This window comes from Haplochromis burtoni, unplaced genomic scaffold (assembly GCF_018398535.1).
Source record: "Haplochromis burtoni strain Fernald_Lab_line unplaced genomic scaffold, NCSU_Asbu1 Contig_238, whole genome shotgun sequence".
NCBI classification, from domain to species: domain Eukaryota; kingdom Metazoa; phylum Chordata; class Actinopteri; order Cichliformes; family Cichlidae; genus Haplochromis; species Haplochromis burtoni.
In genome coordinates, this window is record NW_024582599.1 from 810,675 (window position 1) to 833,015 (window position 22,341).

At 40.5% G+C, this 22,341-nt stretch overlaps 1 protein-coding gene across 5 annotated transcripts in view; it reads right to left on the minus strand.

The window, feature by feature from the left end:
* The window catches only part of si:cabz01090165.1 (uncharacterized protein LOC100333421 homolog), a 308,652-nt gene that overhangs the window by 175,363 nt on the left and 110,948 nt on the right, over nt 1–22,341 (minus strand). For 3 of the 5 annotated variants that reach the window (XM_042227017.1, XM_014338648.2, XM_005937960.2), the window contains exon 3: nt 10,070–10,258. The gene's annotated coding sequence lies outside the window, so the exon portion shown is untranslated. Of the gene's footprint in view, nt 1–756; nt 9,080–10,069; nt 10,259–22,341 lie in introns of those variants that run through there. The other 2 variants (XM_005937961.2, XM_042227018.1) reach the window with 2 other exon arrangements.

The following is a 22,341-nucleotide window of genomic DNA, read 5'->3' on the forward strand; positions in this document are numbered from 1 at the left end:
AGCTACACAAAGCTCATCCACTGTTTGAGCAGCTCTGATACCTCCGCAATAAATCAGCCATTGTGAAGAAATGCTTTGAAATAATAAGAGTGTGATGTTTTATGGGACTGATGCCGCAGTGAGACAAAACAATTGCATGCAAATAAGAAACAGAAATTAGAAGGCAGATATTGAAAATGAAACACAGAAATAAAAACATGAAAATGTTAAATAATACAAAATAAATACTAAAAATAGAGCACAAACTAATGGATGAAGTATCGAGATAGGTATGACGAACCTGCGATGTTACAGAAATATAATAATCGAAAAATGGGCATTTGGATTGTGAAAAAAGTCCCGCCCAGCGAGCATGCCGGGATCTCTTTGTACTGATGGTGCCTTACATCTTGTTGCCCCATCCAGTATATTTTCTCCTGAGAGGTTTCGTCTTTCGGTTCAGAAGTACCTAAAAGGTAGTGAAGGGTTTCTTGCTTTGGCAATGAATCACTAACTAACCTAACATACATGCCTTTGGTCTCTGGGCAGAGCGGGTACCTGAAGGAAATTCATGGATGCACAAGAAGAACATGAAAACTTGACACAGACACAGAGAAGGCCGACACACTCTGAAATGTAACATAGGTTTACGAATAGAATGAACAAACTGATGAAAGTGATGAAACTAACACAGAAACGTGAAGCTGAACAAGAAATGGAGTTTGGGTTTGACCGTTTCTGGTTTTGTGGCACAACGTCAAGCCAGTTATAGCTTACCCAGTTTGGTGTGGAACTGGAGTGAAACCTTAAACAGAGCCAGCTAAACAAAAAACACAAACAAAGCAAGTCAAAGCCACAAAACATCACAGAAGAAAGCAGCAGCAGCTATCAGAAATGTATTCAAAGTGCTCATTGTGTTTTCTTAACTGCTAGTTGTTTTTTTTAACTGAACTCTGGCTCATTTTCCCCTTGGTGTGGTTCTCTGGTGCACACAGTGATCGCACTCGGGTACAGACCAAAACAAGGTCTCAGTGCAGTTCCAAATGAACTCCAGAGTGGTTGATGGGAATGATGGGAATGTGATCCAACCTCCATCTGAACCAACACCAGGGGTACATTCCAAGTTTTAGCTAAAAACATATGCTTTGTATTTTGGGATTCAACGAGGTACTACAGATGTGCAAAAATCTATACGGGCTACATACTAGCTGTGAAATGAACATAAATTCTTCATGTTCTCCAATAGTGCAGAACACCTTCTTCCTGGCAAACGAATGACTGAACATTCTTACGTGACGCATTTTGGTTCACTTGGAGTTCACATGGAACTCCAGCATAAACCATGAACTCCAGGCAATGCCCCAAGTCACTCTGCAGGGAAGATATAATGCCCACACTGTGGAGGACAGAGGAACAGCCTCTGGAATTAAGATTTGAACTACCATCAGTTCTGGTCACCTAAATTCAACTACATACAGATCTATGGAACTGGAGTTCTTAAAAGTGTCTTCTGTCCATCCATCCAGATGTTGTTGCACCAGACGTCTACTTTGAAATGTTGGACTAAAATAGTATCTAGTCTTAAATCCTCGATTGCCTGTGGGGGTCTGAAGGGCTAAAATAATAACAGCATCCGTAAGCACATATTCCCCTGATTTCCCCAAACAAAACTAAAACAACTGCTGACTCAGCACAACTATTGAATAATAACACCAATGAGCCTTGTGCCTTTAGAAATAAACTCCATCATCATAACATCATTTGTGCAACATTTTGGGTTCACAGTCTTGCTGTGCAAGAGCATCAGGAATTCTTCAAAGTTCTCACACGGCTGTAAAATGTGGACGCTCACTCAGCCTCCTGCGCGCCTTCTCTTTGCTAACAACACCTCCGGAGAAGATGAAGGGTTGTGGGTGGGGGTGGGGTGATGTGCGGAGGAGAGGTGTAGCCCATTCGAGGCATTTTATTTGCTACTCTATCATCAAAAGTGGATGTGTGTTATTGCTGAAGAAGCACCATTATAATTGACAAACCGTAGCTTTGTTTGACAGTCCAACTCGTAGCCAAAGTTTTTTTTGCACAGCCAGCAGGAAATGCACAGCCAAAGCCTTGAAGCTGCTGACATTAAATAATATGACAAGTCAGAAAAGAGCAGGGACTTTAATGTTAATTGTGCTCACATTTAGAAGTGCCAGCGTGTCGGATTACTGATTCAAATATCAGAGGTGAAACAGAAGTAACGAGCACACATTTAAAAGGTGTTTTAAACTGGCCAGCTTTACAGAAGAGATAAATGTTGAGAGGTACATCTAAAAAAAAAAAACACCTTTATGGATATTTTACATTTTCACATGAACTGTTTGTTTTTGTATCTCATCCACCAGGATACTGGTTGTCAGGGGCGTGGCTTCTTTGATTGATACAGGCAGCTTGAGCCAAAGGCTACCTGCTAGATCTCAGCTCCATCTGAGTCGACCGCTGATTTTTTTTAACCAAATTTAATAAAAGCTAATAAATAATTTGGCTTGTCCTGTGGTTAATTGTACAAACACAAATGTTGTGCTTCATCTTTGGTGATTTTGCAGCATTTTATCAGTGTGTTACTGAGCACTTATTAGCAGGAATGTGTTTCTGAATGCAGCGTGTTAACCAAGCTTTCTAATATAAGCTTATGAGCTCACTCTGACTCCACACACTAACAATGGCATCCAAAACGCTAACGCTCAGCCCTCAAATGACAGAATCCAGAAACTATAGCACTGTGATTACTTCTTCTCTGCTAGATTAGATTTTTTCTGCATTATTTCTCAATATACATATAATTTTGTTGAGAATAAAACCTCATTTTGCTCCCCTGTGCCCATCACTGTAGAGGCATTGCTGCACCTCTTCCACTGAATGACCATGAAAGAAACACAGCGGTATACAGGGTGCACTGTAATAGGCCTGTCTGCTCCACTGCTTTGTCCAGATCAATAAAGTTATAAAGCGACACAGAGAGGGAGCCAGTAAGGCCAAGCAGCCTGTCGGCAGCCGGATGTGTCCTCGGTCCCTTGGCTGAGTCCACCGCTGCTGTCAGGACTGTAATATGTCTGTTGACCTTGAGTTTACAGCGAAGGGAAGAGGGAGCGCCACACACATTAAGAGCTATTCTGCTTCCAAAAGTGTTTTCAAAGTTCAACAGCAGCAACAGTATGTTTACATTTACGGTTATATTTATGGCATTTGCCTGAAACTCTTCGCAAGCTCAGTATTCATGGAGCTTTGGCCAGACAGCTCCAGGGAGCAGACAGCCCTTTTCCCAGTCTTCTTTATATTTACAGCATCTGAATGGCTGGACTTTAGGTACCTTGATGCAGCAGTGGTGTACTAAAAGTTTCTATAAAATAAATTGTTTGCATTATTTTATAGAAAAGCTGAGGAGACGGAGGCTAAAAAAAGCTTATCACTGCAAAGAAATATTCAGCATTCAAAGGAAGCACGGCGTGACTTTTGATAACTGGTTGTGCTTCAGTACTGAATTATGATCAAAACATTTAAATATTAACAATTTTGCACATTTGTAGCTCTCCACTCTTCTCTCATCACTCATTCTGAGTTTGATAAGATGGCATTTTTTTAATATAACTGAGTCTGGAGTATAAAAGCTTCACTTCCTTAACAGGTAAAGGAGTGAAGATGTGAATATAATTATTGCATGGCCTCCACCTAATTTAAGGATATCTGCCTGAAATCCATCGTGCTGCAGTTTGTGTCCATAACACGGCGGGCAGTACCAGCTTTTTATTCATTGGTAGATCGCTACAGTCGAAGCACTCTTGGTCAACATGAACCCCACATTACTCCAGACACATCCATTAGTGTTTATGTATGAATGTGATACGCAGGCCGCGGTGTGATAACGACAATGTATGGAAAACGATGACGTTTGACCAGAACCACATCCAACTCCACAGCAAAGAAGCTGAGATATCCCCAGATGAGTGAAAACAGTTGACCCAGTGAAGCAGTTCTCATAATTATGAACCTGGAATCATTTTAAACTGCACAAAGAAAGATGGACAACGGTTTAACTATGTTTCCTAAAACTGACGCAGCAGCCTCTGAACTTTTCCTTTCACAGAGGATACTGAGATTTATATCATGCATCATCATTAAGTATATTGGGATATGAATCTTGTATAACCAGACCTCAGTAATTTCAGCTCTACGGAGACTGCAGTAGCCTCAAGTTTGAGTGTGACCACTTTATCATTGCAATTGTGGCCGTGGTAGTTACAGGCCCATTACAGCCAAACTCCCAAAGCTGCTCTTTCTGCTGCGAGGGCATTTCAAACTGCAACCTCTGTCTGAGTCGCAGGTCAAATTGGTGGGTTTCCTAATGACTGTCCTGGTGTGGGGTACAGACAACACCAACACATCATACAAGTGCTTAATTAATAGCAAACAACATATCAGCAAGAAACGCTAGTTTGGGCAAACAAATCTCAACAACTTTACTTTTTCTCTGTTCCATTTAAATTGTCCATGAGACAGTCGTATCTGTAGGACTTCCTCTAAGACCGCAGTGCAGCCTGTTGGCCACCGAGCAGGTTCAAGAGTTTGGTCTTGGGCTCAAGCAATGGTAATGACTAGCAGAAACGAACAACCTCTCGTCTCAAACGCAATTCTCTGATCTTTGAGCCTCTGTGACGCATCAGAAAACGCACTGGAAGAAATGTCAAGGCTCTGTTGTCATACTCATTGTATTTCTCTTTGTCAACACGCTTACGCCTCCATTAATGCATTTTTAATATTAATATGTTATAACTTGTGCACAGCTTCATAAATCTTACATGTTAATAATATTAATAAGGGCAATGTGTAAACTTTTGTGACATTGTGCAGATGACACTGCTGAGTACACGTTGTTACCTACAGTGGCCTTTAAAACCATTAAACAGCATCTTTAAAGGCAGGAAGTTAAAACAAATGTTGTTATTGCCACTGTAGCCTTTGTTTCATTCTCATTTACTCAGCTTTACCATTTTCTGCTCACTTTTTTCTTAAAGTCTGTATTTTTAAACCAGTGCTCTTTAGTCGAACTGTTGGTTGGTTTAGGAGAAGATCGAGTTTAGGCTGAAATAAAACATTTCTAGCACCTGTTTAAAAGCTTTAAATTTTCTTCTGGTGGGATTCTAGCATGATGAGTCCCCATTCTTCTACACGACATGGAAAATTTAGGGCTTTCTTGATTTTACAGTTTTTCATTTCTGAGCCTGGGCTCGCAGATGTATATGAAAACTGAAGAAAACAAAAGTATAATGGTTTGACTTTTACTTTATGTAACCCCTGAGGGTTTGTCATACCACAGTGGGATTAGACAAGGTTAACACCTGACCATGGCGAACCGTTGCAGACATTGCAGGTCAACCCAGTATCACAGCAAAGCGCATAACAGACCTGCTGGTCCATCTTGTGGAAGTCTCTCCTAGGCTTGAAGTGCCTTGCAGTACCAGCAGAGGGCGATAATTTAAAGCCAACATAAAAACAGCAATGGGCTTTCAAAGAAAGCCAGCTTTTGTCCCTCTTTTGGGGGGAAACTCCCACTGGGTTTAAATCTGGGACTCTCCACCATTTGACCTTAGAACTGAAGAAGCTTCTCGGATGAGAGGTGAAACGTCTTCAAGCAACTTAAAGAAGTCCAGACGCTTTTCTTTCCAAGCTCCTTAGCTTTCAAAGAAACATTCCCCAATACAGATCAGCAATCTAGCTTAACCTTACCTGGCAAAAAGGGTCAATAACGACTTGTTGGTTTTAATTCACTGTAGCTCTCTGCTGCAACTTAAACATTTCACACTTATGGGAGGTAAAGCATGACACCCACATGATGGACCAGTGGGTCTATTATATGCTTTGCTGTAATATTGGGTTGCACAGAATGCTAAAAGTTTGCACTGAAAATGGCAAAAGATTGTTGAGTTTCCTGTTCCGAGCCCAAACTGGGATACATCTGCCCATAAACGAAAACGAGTTAAATGCCACTGCCCCATTTCCACACACTGGACCATTAAGACCACAACCTCACGGATGTGTAACCAGCAACACGCATTCACAAACCTGTTTAGTCAGACAGCACGTGATGAGACTAGCATATGAAGCTAATGAGGGATTCTGCAGTCTGCAGCTCATTCCAGCACCGAGGGGAATTTGCATAATGGTGGGAAATAACTATAGTAATGATTTAAGAAAAACTTTTGCTGTCACACTAACGCCAAACTGTTGCATTCACATGGTAACTGAGCGCAAACTGCTCTGCAGGTATCAGCTCAAACACGGAAGCTTCACTGCTAATGATGACTATTTATGAGGCCGTTATCTTGTCACACAGCAGAACTCAACAGCACAAACAAGTGAGAGGTGGAGAGGGAAGCCTCTTCAGTATGTAGGCCACGCTTTCATGACTAAACTTAAACTTCAAAACTTTTTTTTCACGTTACTTAATCAGACAGAGCTGAATATTCAGTAAAGAAACCTTCAGATGTGTAAAATCTTGAGATGACGTCCCCAAAAACAACAGCAGCCACCTTCTCCTGCCGTGGCTCTGTTGTTTTCCCGACTCGTCTCACAGCCTTCACTCTCATTATTGCTGCTCTCATCCTGTGTCTGTACTTCTTATTATTCTGCTTGTGACCATTAGGCCTGCTCATCTCATTACTGTAATTCTGATTCAAGGTCCACACCTGCCATTACTGTGAGCACTCTGTCTCATTAGGAAAGTCCTGTCACTGCAGCAGTGAATGCGGCAGCAGCAAATTAGTTGTGATAGAAAAGCCTTCAATGACACGCGGAGTGGCAGTGGGAAAAAAGATGCGACTCTGTGTGCGTGTTTGTGTGTGTTAATTAATCAGAGAGACAAACTGCATCTGCACATTGTTGTGCATCTTGCATTTTGTGAGAACAGAAGAAGTGAAGTGTGCAGGTGAATGCAGGTTTGCTGTACTCAGGGGCCCATTTCAGCGTGTGTTATGAGATCTATAGCTACCTAATGGACCTATTTGCTTGTCCAAGTTGCTTCAAACGATTCAGCCGGAGCAAGAAACTAATGTGGCTATTAAGGCTGCATTACCCTAAGTCAGTGTTTCTCTGCACCGCGCTCTCGCACAAACACACACGCACTTTAATTGCGAACTCTTTGTAATGTTTTCTTCTATTACCAGTTTGTGTAATTCCCTTCAGTGCGGTCACCCTCGGGCTGCTGAACCCATTGCAACTTGCCACAGATTGATGAGCGTTAACCTTTAAAAATAACTTTTAAATCTTGTTTTCTGCTTTTAAAAAAAGAACTGGATTATTTTTTTGAGTCTTTTAAACCGTTTTAAATGTATCTTGCAGGAAAGCAGGACTGTCATCCGGTGCATAAAACTCATTTATCTACCTCCTTTTTTAACCCAGTGGAGTAAACTGTCTGATGTCATGTTTGATGTCAAGGTAACATACAGCGGGTTTGTGTCTGCACCGTTTCATTGATTTTCACATTCTCTAGTGGGTAGAAACTTCAGCTGAAAGTGAAACAGCGAGAATGGCAACGGTAACTCAACTTTTCATCCTGTTAATATTGCACGACTTTGCAACTCCTGTTATCGTTTCATTTCATAGTTAAAATCAATCCTTATTGGAATAACACAAAAATAACTGCACACAATAAGTGAACAAATGACTTCTGCAGCACTGAAATCAGTAACAACGCTCGGCTCCATTATTTTTAGAATACGACAAAGTGAAATATGCAAATGTAGCAGTGGATAGAAGACGCTTTACTACAGCAGTCTCAGAGTTAAACTCTCCAGCAAGCGATAACTTTATTCTTTATTATTCTCTGTGGGCTATTCTTTCTTCCACAAGCAGATATGAGTTATTAGTACAGTTCCAGCTTAAATGCCAGTATCGTAGTTTCTTATTCCTAACACAGAACATATGTCCACAAACACTAGACTCTCGGACACAATCACATATTTCCAACAGATTTTCTGCAACGTCCAAAAGAAGCGAACTGCTCAGCAACTCAGTAGGAGGTGTGAGCGTGAAGCCCATCAAGTTCTGAGTTCTTTAAAAAATCTGATGGTTTGCATGGTTTAAATGCAGCCAGTTTCATTTCCATCATGTTGAGCACCTTTTGCTTCCAGTACAGCTTCTACAGTACGGATCACTGAGTCTCTCACTCCAGTATTTTACGTTGCTAACGTGCAGAGAGCGTTAACATCAGGTCTGCTCACATGATTCAATTTTAATGAATTCACAAAGCTCGTCCTCATTATCATTATTGCTCTGGAGGCGATAGTCAGAGACACTCACACTGCACCTGGTTTCAGGAGTTTTCCGATTCACAGAAATGTGGAGGGACTGCACTGTTTGTCAATGTAAATATGAATAAGAATAACTTCATTGATCCCAGAGAGAAATTCATGTCTGACTTAGCTCACCTGCTATTTGAATGAGACTTGAAAAGCCTGATGGCTGTGGGTGCGAATGATTTTCTGTATCTCTGCATTATGCAATGGAGAGGTAGGGTTTTTTTGTTTTCTTGTTCTGTAAGGATGTTATAAAGTTGGTCACCAAAGCTGTTCCGGATGGCTTCCAACATCTTTATTGTGCATCTTTCAGCCACCTCCCCCAGTGTGTCCAGTCAGGCTCCAGTTACAGAGCCAGCTTTCCTCACTAGTTTATTCAGTCTCCTTGCATCCTTGTTTCTGATTCTTCCTCCCCAGCAGACTGCAGCATAGAACAGCACAAGAAATCTCAGTTTTCTTAACAAAAAGAAGCAACTTACAGGATCCAATTTAAACTCTTACTTTTTGTTTTAAAGGCACTTAACGGCTGAGCTCCTTCTTACTGGTCAGAGCTCCTATTTATTTGTGCTCCAGAGAAAACCACAAGGTCCAGTTCAAAACTAATGTTATCCATTCCATGTGGCGACAGAGCCTTCTCTGTGGCAGGTCCCAGACTTTGGAATAGTCTTCCCCTAAATATTGCATCTGCACAAACACATTTTAAATCGTTACTGAAGACACATTTTTATGGTCTGGTATTTAACACACTTAACATTAACATTTTGGTTTTAACAGCCTTAGTTGTTCTTTTAGTTGTTTTTATTGACTTATTTATTTTTTTCTATATTTTACTGCATCATTGTTTTACATTTATTTGCTTTAGAGGCATTTTGCATTGTTAAGCACTTTGTGGAGCTGTGGACTGTTTGGAAATGTGCTATATAAATAAACTTGACCTGACTGTGCCCCTTTTAGCATAGCTTGTCTGTATTGAGGGCCAATCTAGTTTGCTATCTAGGTGTAAGCCTAGATATTTATATTTTGTTACTACCTCTTTATCCACCCCACTTTCACATGATGGCGGAGAGGCCTGAATCATTGCAAATCTGCTATCATTTCCTTCGTCTCCGAGGTGTTCAATATGAGGTCGTTTTTTTGTGTTATTTCTAATTTCTAATATTTCTAACATTTTGAGTTATTTTCCAGTGTTAGAAAATCAGCACTGCTCAGTGTTAGCCATTGTTAATCTTCAAAACTGACTAGGTTACTTTTAAACATATAACACTGTCAAAAGTGTTAATTTAACACTGGAGATTTTGCTGTGTACAAATTCTGAGAATGCATGAATTTATTGAGGAGAATACAGAGATTCTGACCTGGGACTGAAATAAACACAAAGCTGTCCTTCTTTTTAATCACAAAGAAAGCTGCATGAGAAGAAAAAAAGTTGGAATACTTACATTTTTACAGATAATGTAAATCTGCAGCCTGCCTGTCCTCCAAAAACGTCTCACTGTCCTGAATTTTAAATGTCCACCCTCATTCAAAACCATGTAGGTCGTGTTTTCATACCATTTCATTCCATGTCGTCAGAAAAAAGGACAGAGTATATATAACTGAGTGTTTTTCCTGTAGGTGTGTGCTGATGTAGAGTAGCTGTCAGTTTCATATGACTGGATTACTTTAAGACAATAGAGTTAAATGTAATTATGTAAACTAAATTAAAGGCAACCACAGTCAGTGCCAGCAGTGTCACACTGAGCAGCAGCTTAACTCTTTACCAGGGAGGGGGGCCGTCCTCTTCTTACAGGGTTTATCGCAGCGATGGTGCTCATCCGGGTTCACGGGCTCATCCGTGTGGTGCACACGCCCTCGTAAATCGGACTGGAGGACCCAGCAGGCGCTCGTTAAAAGTCCTGTAAGTCTATCATTGGCTCAGTCACCTGCCCGTCAAAGTCTGCCAAGTTTGCCTGCACAGAAAGATCAGAAGGAGAGAAGAAGTTAAAAGTTGAACAGATGGAGGGTGGAACAGGAGGTGGCTGGTGCCATTGGGCTTCTTATCTTATCAGTGACACAGTGATGGAGCTCATTTTGACTGCTTATTAATCAGTCAGTGCTCAATTACAAACATTTCACTTCGGCTACAAACAAGTCATGTTTTGGAAAGATGTCTTTCATCATCTAACTTCTAAAAGTAATGAAACCCAGTGTCAGCATCATGCTAAGGTGGTCTGCCAAAGCCTTAGCCAATGACAGGGTCTGACTCACTCACAAGAAAGACTTATGTCTGAAGGCTAATAGCATTACCAAATCTGACCCCAGCATTGACTCTGCATATTATATACAATTTCATTTAGTGTTCAACATTTGTTTGTATTCAAAACTACTTAAAATTGAGCCTCGTGCCAGCTGAGAATCCCCCAAAACTGCTGTGGCATATTTAATACTGATTTTAAACATCTGGGGACGTCCCCACCACCCGATGTACCAAACATGTCTGATCATTAGGGCTGCACTCTCAGATTCAGTTGGTTTAGTTGGTTTAGTCGGTTTAGCCGTTATCCTCTGATTCAACCAAGAAGTTACTGGTCTCACAGTTGTGCTGATTGTTTAAGGAGAAAAGTGTTATCAGTTATCAGTACTCTTTCAGGCTCGCTTAGAATTATTTGACAGCAGGAGGGACGGACTGCCTGCGTACACATTTGCAGAACCATGGACTCGGTCAACCCTAATGGCGATGGCACAATTACGTTTGGATTTTCTTAACTTGTAATCAAATTTGGCTCGAAAAAAATTAGCACCACATCAAACGAGTCATGGGCGTGGCTACATTTTGTAAAAACTGTTGCATGTCACTGTTCATATGGCATATCAGCTAAAAATGGTGACTCGTGTCTCCATTATTATGTTCCACTAAAGGGTTTGAGCGTGGATATATCCCAGTTTTTATATATTTGCCCCAGTAATGGCTTTATAAAGGCAGGATTATCCAACCACAGCTTAACTGGTCAACATCTACAGATGGGAAATCTCCATGCTCATAAAAAGATATCAAAGATTTTCACTGGTTTATACACTTTCTGTATAAGATTAACCACGGCTTCAGCAACATCAACTGTGTGACTCCACTTATCTGGACCATCATATTAATGTTTACATTTGAGAAGGTGATCAGTTCCCTTTAACCTTTACTCTTAGCTGCTTTGTGTTATACATGTAAGCACCGTAATGTGTCCCAAGAGTTACAGGTTATTATTCTGAGACACTTTAAAGACACAATTACCAACAGATGGCTCCTGCCTGAGTTATTTTCTCCAAACCACATAAAAAAAACGGAGCAAAGAAGATAAAACAGGTTCTCTGCTTCACACATTTACTTTCATTGTTGTTTATGCAATCAGCAGCACAGAAGGAAGTCATCTTTTACCAATCAGTGGTCTGATTAAACCTTAAATCCGGAAACAATCAAGATTTTCTAAGGGGAATATCATGTTTTAGAGGCAACATGATGATACTGAGTTTGGCTCTGTTTTCTATCACAGGGTTTGACTTAAATGAAAACAAAGGCACACGTCTGATGACACAGCTACCATGTTTTATACAGTAAGCATAGTGTGGCTACTGTGGCTGCCTCAAGCAAGTTTTAAAAAGCATCAGCTGTTCTTCTCAGGCTTCAGGCTTTGTCACTGTCTTAATGTGATCACAGCCATGGCAGTGAAACAGATGCTCCTTCTTTAAACAGATTCTGTATCGATGTCATGTTTTTTGTACACTGCATGAAAACACCACCAGATGGCAGTATGCACCGCTAAACAATATGCTGAGCTCAGTGAGCTGTGAAAGACAATGACTGGAGAGAGAAGACAACAAAAAACTCAGAGACGCACACGGTCAAAGATTTTGACAGGTTACTACACATGTAACCCAACAAGATTTAGATTTAAAAACTGCTCAGGACACAAATACTATCACCAAAACATACAAAGCAACAGTTTGTGGGTTTTAGCTATGAGGCCATGTGTGATTGGATCTTATCATTCATGCTGTTCAGTTGTATTTTGGGAATCTATAGTTTTCAGTCACGTGACCGACTACTCGGGCAGGCAAAATATTGTTAGATCGTGCCAGCCAATAGTGGACAGTTGGTAGTACTGCAGGACAAAAGTTTCTTTGATTGCTCCAATTTTTTTTTTTTTTTGTATTTCAAGGCTACTTGGATCATCCAGTTGTCCCCAACCTTTTTTGCGCCACGGACACGGTCTATATTCGACAATATTTTCACAGACCGGCCTTTAAGGTGTCGTGTATAAATACAACAAAACAAAACCAGTACTGGTACCAAAAAAATAAGAGTTATTCATAACACACGAGAAAAGATCCAGGGACACCGAGTTAACGAAAAAAAGATTTAAAAAAAAAATAACGATAAAAGCCATAAATTTCACACCCGAGCCTCAACTCTTGCGGCCCTGTACCAAATGACTCACAGACCGGTAACGGCCCGACTGTTTAAGAGTATTACCTCTTATGGTAAAGCACAGAGGCCCAAATAAAGCTAAGCAGGATAATTCTTCAATTCTGTGTAATTTTATTTATAAAATGCCAAATCACAGCAACAGGCACTTGTAAGGTAAATCTGTCTCACCGTTTCTCACCTCTCCATTGTAGGAATATATATGAATTTGAATGTACTTGACCTGGTTCTATGTATTTGTTCCCCTTATTGATGCTTGATTGATTTTACGTGTGGATGAAGTGGACCTCCACAGCTTTTCAGCATTGACACACTGACCAAACAAACCTTTGAACACAGTATACTGTAGCAAAGAGGAACAGTTAGAAATCAAAAGACCAAAAACAAACTGTCAGAAAGAAGCTGGCACAGACAATAAATGATACAATTCCAGTGGATTGGGCAGATTTGCAGATGCTTCTCAGCTGGAAGCATTTTTTGATTCCCAGCCCCAGTGTGTAGCCTGTTCACTAAGTACAGCTCTTTTTCTTTCAGAAAGTTTGTGCATTTCGTTTGGCCCACTTATGTTTCCACAAAGATCCACTGAGATTGAAGTGGAAAAGACTAAATAAGTGACTGCAGGAAAAGGTCTAGGTTTCTAAGAACATTTTCTGGTTGGGAACTGTCAGCGCTTCTGTAGAAATAATGCTGGGAGCCATCTTCCTGCTGCCCCGACTTGAATCACCCCACTTTGGCAGCTACTCTTCTTTGTCCACTGTCCTCCTTTTCCCCACCCTGAGGACTTTGTAGTCTTTAAATGAAGAATACCGTCTAAAACTCAAAGCCAAAACAAGGATTGTTTTTTCTAATAATTTTCAGCATTTGCATAATTGTTAGGTGCTTTTGACTTATCAGAAATATTCTAGAAGTAGAAAACAGGATGTCACATGCTGTTACTTCCTACAGAAACAAAAAAAATCAGCTTTTGGTCTCAGTTGTCAGCTTCATCTCCTTGTAGGGTCTTTAACTTACAATATAAAGCACTTTGAGGCGACTTTTGACATGATTTGGATCTTTTTAAATAATAATATAATTGATCTTTGTTACACAACAAGTCAAGGTGATATGCAGGGATGAACTTACCTAAAACAACAACAACATCAAAAAGAAAACTGTACACCACAGGAGAAAAAGAAAATGCAGTGGCATCAGTTACCTGATTGTAAGAAATGAAAGGAAATATTTCATGTTTGGAACATCATGATGGAAATGCGCAATGCCAAAATGTATATGACTCAACTTGATTTATAACATCTTGAGATTTAAAAAAAATGGTGATGTACCATGTGGCTAAAACAAGACCCAGCCTTAGGCCTCATCCGAGATGGACTGTCACTGTACGGATATTTAAAGGTTCAACTGAGAGAAGATGAAGTTTCAGTAAATGTAAAAAGACAAATATAGTAAATTTAGATTCGATTTAGTGCAATGTCACAGTCCTAAAGATGCGCCGCTGAGAACGCCACAAGAGCAGCACAGAAAGCCTGCCTTCAACTGTGGATGCTTCCTGGGGATGGGGCATTATATCTTATCCACTGGCATTCATCACTGATGCTCTCTGCTCTTTATTTCATGAATCTGAATCTGAATCTGAACCAAACAATACATGCCTGGGGAAAGCACTGCTTGGTTCTGGTAAGTGTTCTGAAGGCGGGCATTTTCCAATATTTGTGACAGGAGCTGTCTTTTATGAACAACTGGTCTATTCTGCCCTGAAGTCTTAAGTGCACGAGTTGTTGTGCAGTGTTTGGCTCAGCCAGCCGTTTTCCCAGCGACAATGAAAAGAAATTGCTTTCTGCTGGTGTTCACTCTCGTTTCCCTGTCAGGCCAGCGGAGCTCTGATCACAAAGCTCACTTCTAGTTGCTGTGAGTTTATACTAATTTACTGTTGAACGTGCTATGAATGACAGAATACTTCACAACAAAATAACTTAAATTGATCAGAGAGATGCAAACATGTCTATTGATTGTCATATCTCTGACCATCTTTAACAGTATTGATCCAACCTAATCTTAAAATAGTGCAGATACCTTAATTCAGGATAAAGTCGTCATTTTCCTGCTTTCAGCAGTCTAACTTACTTTTCAACATATGGCATTCCTAAAAACCAATTCCCAATTTTCTTTAATGTAAATTCAGATCTGTGAAACCTGGTGACTTATCCCACTCTAAACAGCTTCTCTCTTAAGAGCCTTATCACCTTTTTTTCCTGAAATGGCTCCAAATATATTTGAGGTCAAACTTACAACAAACTGACTCCAAGCTGTCTGAATACCTGTCATCGTGTTCCTGGAGGAGACAACCTCCTTTTGAAGCTGATAGCATCTGAATGGCCAAAGAGAAAGAAGCTTTTACTTCACCTCACACACCTCGCTTTATCCTGACAACCTTAACGCGCTCTGCCATCTCGAAAATAAACAAACTCCCCGCTCTACCTGATGGCTCCATCTGTTTCTCCAACCTGGCAACTTCACACTACATTAATAAAACCCCTCCTCTGCCACCATGCATCAAAAACAGTCCTTGCAGCACTATCATCAACACCCAAAGTGTATAGCATCATACTGCTTCAAACAGGCAGTCAATCTGGCAACAAAAGTCTCTCTCGGTGTACAGACTCAAGCCAAATAACGATTCAGTCCCTCTAATACCGCTGCTCAAAATATTGTTCAGGGTCATAAGCTACAGAAATCAGACCTGGCAAATCTACTACCGCTTCACAAGCAAAATAAAAAAACCTCTGAGGTTTTCATTAAAGCAGAAACACAGACATCAACCTCTTTGCTTCCTTTGTGTGGTATCAGCCAAATGGCTTGTGGTGGTCGGGCACAACTGTCACACAAAAGAAGCATGAAAACAGTATTTAAAGCCATTTGACATTACAAAGGGTCATCACTACATCCTAATCAGCCAGCAACATTTTTAGTGAACACAACACAAATAGGCCTGATTTAACTTTGGCTCATCTCCAGCATTTGTCTTTCTCTTACTGATTGAAGAGAAACATTCAATTTGATTAAAATTGATTGAATCAGATCTCATCATTCCACAGCTAAGATGCATTATAAAATAACCATGCACTACAAAGTTGTGGAAAGGTCAATCAAAATGAATGTTGCTGAACATGAAATCACTGCAGAGTTGCAGCTGTGTTTCACGTTTATCATCCGGCCCCGTCGTGGTTGCCTGGTGCCGCTGCTCTGACACGCTGATGACCTGCTTCGTGTCAGAGTGACAAAACATGTCCTCAGCTTGAACTTTCTCCCTGTCACTGAATCATCAAATGCCTCCCTGAGCCAAATAACCCTCCTGCCTGTCGGATACCCCCTCCAATTCTCCACGTCTCACTTTGAGCTTAAAAATCCTTCCATCAATCTAACCTGGCAACTTCTCATTGCATCAGTGAAACTGATGAATGCAGTACCCGAGGCTGTCCCCCCTTTAGTCCGAAATTTTTCTGTTCATTTCCTTCTCACTTTATATGTATTTGGACTCTACTAGAGTAACTTTTCCTTATCTTTTTTTACCTCGACCCTTATCTGACATATCAACCCCTCTGTCTGAAACAAGCATCATCTCTCCTCTCCCTCCCTTTAAGCTAGATTTCACCAGGCTGGTGTCACAAACAGAAGATTTAAGCAGCAGGCGATTGGACCAATCAAAGAGTAGAAAACCCACCAATAACCACATGTTTAAAGAACTCTGATGCCTGAGCTTTTGGCTTACAGATACATTACATGCACTGACCTCATTATTTGAGTCTTTGAATTTGTTTAGTACAACCCAACTCCAAAAAAGTTGAATGCAATGAAACATTTTATTAAACTGGATAAATAATTTTGAATTTGATGGTTTTCCACTTTTCCAATGAGCTTTGGTCCAGAGAAGATGGCAGCGTTTCTGGATCATGTTTTCCTTTGCATCACAGACCTTTGACCTGCATTTGTGTTCACAGTGATCCCTGGAAGAGGCCATGCACTGATGTCCATCACAGAATTAAAGCGCTGTCTGAGGGTTTGCGATAAGTTATTGATTTTGGCCTTAAAGAATTTTCCACGTTCTTGGAAACTTTTGATAATTCTATGTTTTTGCAGATTGGTGATACTCTGTAAAGATTTCCTCTGTAACATGCTCTTTTTAGACACAGTCATATTATTGGCATGTTCCTAATTCATCAAATTAATTGCAAAATGTTCTTTCAGCTGTTTTTTCAAGCACCTCTCACTTTTGTTGCCTTAAATTTGAGGCATGTTTCTGACATCAATTTTCATTTGTTTAAACATTTCACATGTTTTCTATGTTTTATTCATGAGCTCTGCAAACAATGGCAGAGCACGAATAAAAACAGAGCACTGTTTTTCTTATTAAATTTGATAAATATTTTCTATAAAGAAGCTGTTTGAATCACGATTGTATGAACGCTGATGTTGGAGCATACTGAGGATAGGAAACAAGCAGACTAGGTTCACTTGAAGACGTTAATGTGAAATTGAGACTGATAACAGATGAGTGGATATGTAGATCCACTAATTCAAAGACTGGATGTATCATTAGTGGTGAACGGGCTAACATTGGCTTCCTTAGATGCTCTGGCCTCATTTGGCTGTGTATAAAATTATCAAGCTAAAGCACACTGGCAGCACAGTCCTTACTACTTTCTGTGAATGTAATGACTCAGTTTCAAGTACTTGAAGTGTCAAATGCACCACACATTAGTAGAGCTGAATTAATGATCAACTCCACAATCATACATGCCGAAGAGAAATCTCCTTCTAATACCTGACAGGGCTCTACTTCTCTTCTTTATTCTTTTGAGCTGTTTCACCTCATCTAAGAAAATCATCAATAATGTTACAAATCCATGTCAACAGTGCCCTGGTTTTCCTGCCTGACGTGGCCCTTGTTAGCCAATAAGAGACAGAGCAGGTTGTGCAAAGCCTGAAAGAGCTTATGTTTTTTAAAAATGCACTGAAGGCATCGCTCTCCTGGGTATGTTGTACACTACACAAAAAACTGGAGGCCATCATAATAAACTTCTATGAGCACAAGTGAGGTCATGTGACCAGGACTGCGTGGAACGTGACTGTCTGTGAGGGGCAAACTGATGATTATACTTATGCAGGTTTCTGGCCTTGCAGCTCGTATCTGCAGACATCACCATTTCATTTTTAATATATAATATTTAATATCTAGATAGAAGAAAACAAGATTAAAAAATGAGTAAAACACTGTGAAGTCATTTGCAGGTTAAGAGACTCACTGGAGAAGCAGTTGATGACATCGCCGAGTTATTTATGTGTCACACAGTAATTGGAAAAATAAAGCATTTTTAGAAATGTAGAAATGCTATTATTTAAACACAACATTGAAGAAAGTGTACACACCTCCCTTTATCTGTGTGCATGGTAACTCACAGACATGTATGCACCTTTAACCCAAAGAGATTAAAATCCAGTGGAGAGCAGGTAGAGACCCTGTGTGTTTTTATTTAGACTATTATCTGGCTACAGATCACACAACTCGAGCCATTCTTCAATACCAAGATTCCCAAAGTGTGCAAACTGGGCCCAAGGCCAAAAGTAACATTTTAACAGCTGTGCACACATAGCTGTTATAGACTGATGATAATGCATAATGAGACCAGGGGAGTCATTTTCTTCAGGTCATCTGTCTTGTCATCAAATGAAACTGACATTGCGATGAAGACACCCCAGTCTAAGCCTCTGCAAAGCCCCCTCACTTACCTTTGCTACTATGAAACTCAAACATTTTCAGTGCTTTCTTTGCAAACTCTCAATCCTGTCAGGGCACAGTGTGCTTTAAACAAGTCGATATCTCCAAAATTACCCTGTCCACCTCACTCCCTTAACAAAATGAGACCAACATGGCAACTGTCCCTGTTCTCCATTAACCTTTGTACCTGTTAACCATCCTGGCAACAGCTGCCTCCACGTTTCCCCACTTTCACCAGCTTAAAACACACACCGACCTGGCAACTTCTGCCCCACATCAAAGTGAGCCACTTCACTTCTGAAGAGTCTGACATGGCAGTGGGCTTCTTTCCATTGCGCTCCCTCCAAATCCACTCACCTCCTCCTCTTAAAAATCACTCCAACATGGCAACTGTGTGCCGCTTGTAAACCTCTCTGCAACCTGGCAACTGCAGCAGGTGCAGCGCTCTGTGGCGAGATAAGCCGAGAAGGACAAACTCTCCTCATCCTCCCTACCTCCTCCCTGCTCATCCTCCTCTCCTCTGTATCACTGCAGCTTTGTTCAGCCTGCATATCAGCCTCTTTAGCTACACTGTGAATACTCACGTGTACGCAGTGACTCTTGCAAACATGTTCACAATGTGGAGAAACTATGTTTTACACCATGTGTGTGTAACTGAAGGTCAACAAATCATTTTGATGGAGGCAGAAAAGAAGGGGCGTGGTCATCTGAACCATGTGTTAAATGATGTGATATTATGAGACTGTCCCTGGGGTACATTTGAGCATTGTTGTCCACAGCCACAAGCATAATCTAATCATAAAGTATACCTTAAATATATACCAATCTGATGGGAAGATGTATTCTTAAAATAACAGTTGACATGAAGTCTTAGTCTACCTACAGCAGGCTTCTCCTGTCTTATTATGTATTTAATCAACATTTCACATCTTGTACTGCTCGTCTGTTTTGCTTTTCGGTTATTGCTGTTTTGAGGGTTTCCTTATTGATAATTAAGCTTTCTTATCAATGCAGGAAACGTAAATGACTGATTCATGGGACAGAACACTCTCTGAGCTGACAGTGCAGCGGTTCAGCTAAGCAGTAGGTCACGACAGGTGTGTTGTGATTATATCAGAGCTGAGGGGCAACATTCCCCATAGCTGTGATATAATCATAACATACAGCGACCTGCAGTGAGCTATTGAATTTCTGAAACAGTTTCAAGCTATAGCCATATGGAAGTTATGGTTCTTAGGCATTTTTTTTATTATTAAAATGTTCATAAAGGATTCAAAAAGTTATGTTCTTATAAAGAAAGAGCCACTTATGGCCATTGGAGGCAATGACTCATCTTCATAATGATTTAGGGAATTCTCCCTTTTCCAGCTCAGACTTGGAAGTGCCATTTCTCAATCTAGCTGCAAAGTGTCCAAAAAAGCAAAGATGCGAAGAGTCCTGAACCAGGCACCTGAATTCTGTCCATATAAGTTATAAACAGACACACAACAAACTGACTATAAACTCTGGTTCCCACTATCAGGGTATCAGCAGTGGATCGTCAAACTGACTAACACCACCTCGTTTACTGCATCTTCAGCACTTTGAATTCATGGGCAGCTAACTTGCCTTTGAACATGGAACACAGAGTAACATAAAAAGAAACTGCTCAGGCTGCTTTGTAAGCTATTGAAACATTGGTTTTATCCACCAGGAGTCATTATTCTCAAGTATTTAGTTCTTAAACTGTCATTTTTCAATTTTCATAGAAATTAAAAGACAACATTCCCATAAACCAACCATTTCCAAATATTTGGTGAGCAGCCTCTACCTCATTTGAACTGAATCATGGTGTTGCCAGTTTACTCCACACAGGGAAGTGCTGTGCTCTCCCCTTATTAACCTCGCCACTATCATTCAGGGCCTTTGATGTGTCATGTCTCATAATTTGCACCATTTGCCGATTACACAAGTACGGCCGGACTTGACTCTGGCAGGATGCTTTTGAAGGACTCAGCGAATGAGTTCAGTCACAACTTTTTGTGTAGTCGTACATGGCAATGACAAATTTCCACAACGCACATTGATTTTCATCACATTACACTTTTTCCTAAGCGCTGCCATAAAACTGATGAGGCTGACTGGGAAGGTCTTCCTCTTTATCATAATTTTCATTCTTTCTGCCAGTTTATTACAAGCCCCGCCCTCCCACACCCACACTGAACACAAACATATTTTGTAACTGTTTTTTAGCCATTAGCTACAAATAATAAGCCCATTTTTACCTTCAGCTGTTCACTTGATATATGTCCCCTTATGTTCACTAATTGCGGCAGGTTAAAGTATGCATCACTTTATGGGAACAAGGTTAATGGTAATTCAGTACTCCCTTGCTGGTATTGCCTTCTGATTTGGAAAATGGATCAGTTGCCTTGTTCCTAAAATAGCACCGCCTTAAAGATGCAGGGGCATTGTGTGATCTAAATGTGTAACGCAAGGAACTATAGGAACACTGTGTGCTAGAAATTCTCACTCTGCTGTGACTCCAATGCATTAAAGACCCATCCGAACTGAATTTAGGTCAGTAAATGTTTATTCAAGACAAAAAGATTTTTAACTCTGACATTTTCATTTCCTGTATGAACAAAACTGGTCATTATCTTAATAATTTTACACTAACTAAAAAATCAATGCTTTTAATTGGGCTTTTAATGGGAAAATAAACATTTGTAAGTGATGCGCTGCACTGCTTTGACATTACACATTTCTCTGCCGTCGTTACATCGGAGCAGATATGAAAATCAATACACATTTAAAGAACACAGAGGATGAAAAAAATAAATCAATTGAATGACTGGAACCATAATCTGTGAGCTAACGTTTGTGCGTTTGTATGTGTGTGAGTGTCCAGCGACACAGATGACCTCAAGCACTTATCGTCACCGTGAGTTGAGTTGATTACAGCCCGTAATAACCATACGGGCGCAGTGGGTGGTAATGGAATAACATCGCTGGCACCGGTAACCCGCGAGAGTGTCGGTTTGTCTGTGTTTGTGTGCGTCAGGATGCGATTTTGTGTGTGTGTGCGTGCGTGTGAAAAGAGGGGTTCTGACCCCGTCATCACACAGTGGTGTGTTCATCTTTCAGCCTCTCTCTGGCCTTCTGTCTCCCTGTCGCCAATCAATTCTCATTGCCGTGGCGACCATGGAATCCAATTAGAGCTGCCTCGTCACTAAAGGCGCCACGTGTGCTCGCACACCTGTCTGTGTGTGTGTCGTGTTTACTTGTGTTGAAGCTTTTGTGAAAATGTATCAGGAAGCAAAACTGGAACATTTCGAAACGTGGCTGCGGCTTGAGAGAGAGGAAGGGGGGAACTAAAGACAAGAAATGGGAGGATGGAGGGAGAAGAAAGATAAAAAAGAGAGAGTGGGACATTAAAGAAAAAGTTGCTTTCATCATTCAGAATGAGCGCGTTGTCCTCAATAATATCCTGTGTATATTTTGCCGTCTTACACTGTTGTCTCATCAGTGCAGTGTACTTTAACTCAAGTCTATAGCCAGTCTTTCTTTGCATTCATTTGCTGTTTATGCATTTTTGCAGTACTAAATGAAAATAAACTCCCAGGATGATACAATGATACACTCTACTCTTCTATAATTTTACTATACGACTTGCTTCTGCAGCATTAGTAAGATATCTTAGGAGAAAGATTTTTATTATAGTCAGGGTGGCGTGCCATTTACTTAATGAAGAAGAAAAGAAATAAAGCAAAAATGAATAAACGTTTGTACAATAAGGCATCACAGAACCATTGCACAAAGTATAT